Genomic DNA, 6,000 nt, shown 5'->3' with positions numbered 1-6,000 from the left:
AGTCTTCCACCTATTCTAAACTATGATCAGTGATGGTTATTGCCTTTTGTTTTGCTTTGGATTTGCCTTGTTGTTGAGATAAAACTGCCCTCATAATGTTGATCTCAAAAAGGGATTTAGAACAAAGAATTAATTAAAACAATATAAAAAAAACAACTTGGCAATATTTATGATTGCAATAGGAAAATGTTGCACACCACAATGTTGCACAACAGGTGTTTTAATAGCCACATGGCTGTCAAATCAAATAGTTTCACAAACATTTGAGAAAACGTGTATAAATGTAAAGCACATAACATGAAAAATGTATTCTTCATTCAGAATTACAGGACATTTTAATTGAAAGGCAGCCATTCTGGAAGAGGACTTGAAGAGGGAGACTGCAAAGTCCATGCACATCTCCTGTTTGCTCTTGGAGGATTTGCAATGCTAGTGTACCTAATTCTTCTGTGTACCTCAATGTTGCCCTGATGGTTAAGAAATCACTGTTCCTTTGCAGAGTAGGGCCTATATATACATTATACACTCACCTAAAGGATTATTAGGAACACCTGTTCAATTTCTCATTAATGCAATTATCTAATCAACCAATCACATGGCAGTTGCTTCAATGCATTTAGGGTTGTGGTCCTGGTCAAGACAATCTCCTGAACTCCAAACTGAATGTCAGAATGGGAAAGAAAGGTGATTTAAGCAATTTTGAGCGTGGCATGGTTGTCAGTTACTGGGATTTTCACGCACAACCATTTCTAGGGTATACAAAGAATGGTGTGAAAAGGGAAAAACATCCAGTATGCGGCAGTCCTGTGGGCAAAAATGCCTTGTTGATGCTAGAGGTCAGAGGAGAATGGGCTGACTGATTCAAGCTGATAGAAGAGCAACTTTAACTGAAATAACCACTCGTTACAACCGAGGTATGCAGCAAAGCATTTGTGAAGCCACAACACGCACAACCTTGAGGCGGATGGGCTACAACAGCAGAAGACCCCACCAGGTACCACTCATCTCCACTACAAATAGGAAAAAGAGGCTACAATTTGTACGAGCTCACCAATATTGGACAGTTGAAGATTGGAAGAATGTTGCCTGGTCTGATGAGTCTCGATTTCTGTTGAGACATTCAGATGGTAGAGTCAGAATTTGACCATGTCCAGTTTCTGACCATGTCCATCCCTTTATGACCACCATGTACCCATCCTCTGATGGCTACTTCCAGCAGGATAATGCACCATGTGTCCATCCCTTTATGACCACCATGTCACAAAGCTCGAATCATTTCAAATTGGTTTCTTGAACATGACAATGTGTTCAGTGTACTGAAATGGCCCCCACAGTCACCAGATCTCAACCCAATAGAGCATCTTTGGGATGTGGTGGAACGGGAGCTTCATGTCCTGGATGTGCATCCCACAAATCTCCATCAACTGCAAGATGCTATCCTATCAATATGGGCCAACATTTCTAAAGAATGCTTTCAGTACCTTGTTGAATCAATGCCACGTAGAATTAAGGCAGTTCTGAAGGCGAAAGGGGGTCAAACACAGTATTAGTATGGTGTTCCTAATAATCCTTTAGGTGAGTGTAGATTTGCATTGCCAATACACTTGAAAATTGAAATGGTTGACCCTCATATTCCAGGGTAATATCGAACACTCATGACAGACACCCCCCACCCACTGATCAGTGAAGTTAAATAACAGTGTGTATTTACTTTCATTTCATATGACATTAGATTGTTTGGTTCAGCTACATCATCAGCAGTCATGCTACCTTCAGTGACTAAAATAAAATTATTCCACAAAACACCACAGCTACAAAACTCTGATTGGGTCTTTTCATGGCAAAACATGTCTAATAAGCTTTTAATCTGTCTTGTCAATTAAAAAAAATTGGTTATTGAATGTTGTGTGTTTTGAATTCAGGATAGCTATCGCTTCGTGCTTGGCATCCTCGCAATGTAATCACCCTTAAAACAAAATAAATGTTTTGATATCTTAGATCTGACTCACCAGTAATCCATTTGACTATAGTCATTTGTAGTTCCACTGCAATGAAATCTCAGTGCATGATAATAACTAAATAGCTAACCATCTAAACAAGTAAGCTATCTTTTAACAGCAGCCCTGTTGCTCAGAGCAACACATTATATTGTAACTAGACAAGACCCTGCGTGTACATTTTTTACACCTATCAGTGATAGGTTATCACAGAGATGTGTCAGCACAATGCATTCCCATTACAAATGGAAATAGTATTGTGAATTTACATATTATTTAAATGTTTCTTCACTTGAAATGTGATCCTGTCAATGTAGATCATGTAATATAAATATTGGCATCTTGGAAGATGGTTGGTCATAAAGGACATCAATGAATGCAATGTTTAGCTTCTCAGAACATGACAAAACACATCTGATTTGAATCATGTCAAGTCACTGTCTAAACCATTTTCATATGTTTTGCTAAATCTGTTAAAAATCTTAAATCTGGGTATGTGTGAATATCACTATTTAGGGTCCTGAATCAGTATTTTATCTGAGGGGAAAGACAAACTAAAAGGACAAATCACTCTACAGGTGGTGATGCACCACTGTTTATTTAGCAAGAAGCAAGGCACAAATCTAAATAATCAACTTTGTAATTTGCTGTCTTGGACCTGATCAAACGGTTGCGATTTCAATGTGATTAGTAGTAGTTAGCAGTGCCCAGTCTAATGAGATCTTTTGAAAACCTGCCGAGGAGAAAGGGACAGATTAGGCCAAAGCAGCAAGAGTTGTAGTCTTTTAGAAAGAGGAAATTTTTTAATAAAATGTTTCAAGATATCTGCTGATAGGAACAAAAGAAAAACATTCAGAAAGAAAAACTGTTGTAAGATACTGTACAGTGTGGCATAAAGTTAGCAAGCTTGTTGGCTCATACAGGTCATAACTAAAGAATGGAGAAACACTGTTGTTTTTCTGGCTTCCTTGACAACCTCGCAACTGTGTGCTTCGGACTAGGGTAAAACTGTTGCTTTTTTACCATGTTGTGGCAAGTTAGCTAGTACTGGTGATCCAAGCATTAAGTTGTCATTGGTCACCATGTAGGCATAGTCTTGTTTTGCTTTTGCACATCAAGCTTGTATTTAGGCTTGTTGCTAATTGAATTGTTTTGGAATGGGGATTGGACATTAATGGGTTTTACCCAGCTGTGTAGCAAACACCATCTGTGCAAAATATCCTTGAACCACCTGTCTATGTTGGATACTGGAAGACAAATCACTTCTTCAGAATCATTCAAACAAGCTTCCACCATTACACGTTTCAGAGTTGAGAGTAACTGCAGAAGGTGAGTTGCAGATCAAATGGTCCTAGTGCTTGACTTAATACTCAATGTGAATTTGACAACTTTGTATATCTGTTGTCATTCTACACTGCAAGTAGATGTGGAACTTACGGGACTTAGCCAATGTATGTAACCACTGACTTTTCACAAACAATAAATGCTTTTTACATACATAAAATATGTTGGTCAATATCAACACAAACATGTCCCACTGTGATAGCAATAACATTATTGCTGAAGTCGTTTATTTAAACCTGATTACAGTTTTGCATAGAACAGAGTATATTCCTATGAAACCTTAGACAACTTATCACATTGGGTAACTGACAATGGATTATTTGAAAGAAAGTGAAGGGGAAAGGTAAAGAACAAGGTAAAAAGATAAAATACACAACAAAAAGTGTACAATATTAAGCATGAAGAAATGAATACTAGAAAATATCTATTATTTTGAAATAGACTCATTAATAGAAACAATGTGAGTTTGTGCGAGTTTGAATCCAGTCCTTAATCGGTTGGTGACTTTGGTTTCCATTGAGCGTAGTTAAGTCCTTTTTTTCTCAACGAAATACACAACGTACAGTAAAGATTTAGATCTTTAGTAGATTTAGTTAATCGAGACCCGATGGGGGATTTAAGTGCTCCCTTAATTTTGTGTATTTTGGGTATGTTCATTTCTTGTAGAATGCAAAAAACAATGCAAACTCGTTATGGTATCACAACTCTTGCTCAATCAGGAAGGGTTTGCCTGCACTTACACACTTGAATCACATCATCTTTACTGGCCAACAACCAGAAATTGAGCATACAGGTGCCCAACCCACCACAAAGACTAGCTATACCGTGTTGTGACAAAACAACCCTGTTCAACAACTTAGCCATCCAACCCAGATGGTGCTGAGCTAATCTGCACCATTCGCTGTGCAAATTCTGCGCATTGTTGGGATACCACAACCAGGATTTAAAATCTGGACTATGCAATCGGAGTGGGAGGCAATGACTACGATCACTGTGCCATTCAATAACTTATTGCATATTTTGTAGAGATAAACGTTTTTTATTCCTTTAACAAAACACTCTTCAAGTAATGTCAAGAGACATGTGAAAAATGCTGCTCAGCAGGTGGGTTGAGCACTGGTTTTCAGTCAAGGTCACTACTTTTATGATATGTTATATATATCACAGACAGCTTCACGGACTGCTTTGAGTATTTTTTTTAAGAAAGTACACAAATAATTATTGGCCTTAGACCTTAAATTGTCACAAAACATAGTAAAAACTAAAATATTACTATACAACCAAAATGTACAATGCCATTTGAAAACAGTCAGTGTGTTGACCAAAACTTTAATCATAATCACAATTTTTTTTTAATGGAAAAGTTCTTAAGTTATTGCTCACCGAGCCATAAATGTTTTGCAAATCATGTTAGACAACTTGATTAATGTTTTTAATAGTTTGATAGCCCTTGTTAAAATTGTAAAATGCAAATTAGAGGAAAGCAGTAGTAATTAAGTATTTATGTCAATTGTTTGCAATTAAACTATTACAATCTGTTAACAAAACACTTCAACTTCCTTAATTAATGTAATTTAGTAATTCGGGAATCCTACATAATGTTAAATGGGCAATCTGCTATTGTATTAAAAAAATATTCCACAGTGGCAAGATAAGGTCTGCACATCCATTGTTTCCACTGCTTTTTCCTAATTGAGAAATACATTGGAATGTGCAGACATTCACTAGCCACTTATTTTCTCATTAGCTTAGTTAAAATGTTATACTACATCAGAATCCAATATAATGTTTAAACTTCTTCTACTCAATTGTTTGCAGTTGTAAGCAAAACATTTGCATTGGTTAAAACAATGATTATTATGTAATGGAAAGTCATTTCTTGCATACATGTTCTCCGACCTCAACTATCAGCTTTTAACCAAAACAGTTGCAGGGAAAGCCTTTGTTATTATTAGAATGGCAGGTTCTCTCCATAATGTCTCTTTACAAGAATCAATAATATAGAAATTATATTAGAAATATAACCAATTTGCATTATTGTTTAGTGGATTCTTTGCCTTGATTCTCACATAGCCCAAAGGTGTTTACAAAGCAGGGAAACTACTTCAAAAGGATTAGAGAAGTAAAAACATTTGCAATCGCAGCTTACATTGCCAAACACGTCAGAATGCATTCATAAAAATTTAAAAGGTCAGTAGTGTACACAGTATAAAATATATTTGGAGCCTAGAAGTTGCCTAGATGCAATAACTCAAACAGTGATTTTATACAGAGGAAGTTGGAAGAATGAAAACCAAATTTTGAATAGACAACGCAATGTTTGAATTCTAAAATTTAGTTCACAAAAGACATAGTATATACGTTGTATACTTGTATACTGTTAGTTGTTATAGTTAAACATACACTACAGTGTCATGGAATTCAATTTGCCCTCCTGCTGATTTTCTCTTTGTACATATTCAACATGGAATATTATCAGATACAGTATGGATAGCATCCAAAAGTTCCCCTTTTGACTCATCTTGACCAGTCCAACTAGGTGAATTTTACCAACGTGAAATCCAAGCACTGCACTCCACAGTAGGTACCTCATATGAACTGTCCTGCATGGTGGAGGTAATGTGGTGTTTTGAGGATTCTTCAGGACCTGGAAACCTTG

The sequence above is a fragment of the Esox lucius genome, chromosome 16, assembly GCF_011004845.1.
Source record: "Esox lucius isolate fEsoLuc1 chromosome 16, fEsoLuc1.pri, whole genome shotgun sequence".
Classification (NCBI taxonomy): domain Eukaryota; kingdom Metazoa; phylum Chordata; class Actinopteri; order Esociformes; family Esocidae; genus Esox; species Esox lucius.
Note: the sequence above shows the minus strand (reverse complement) of the source record.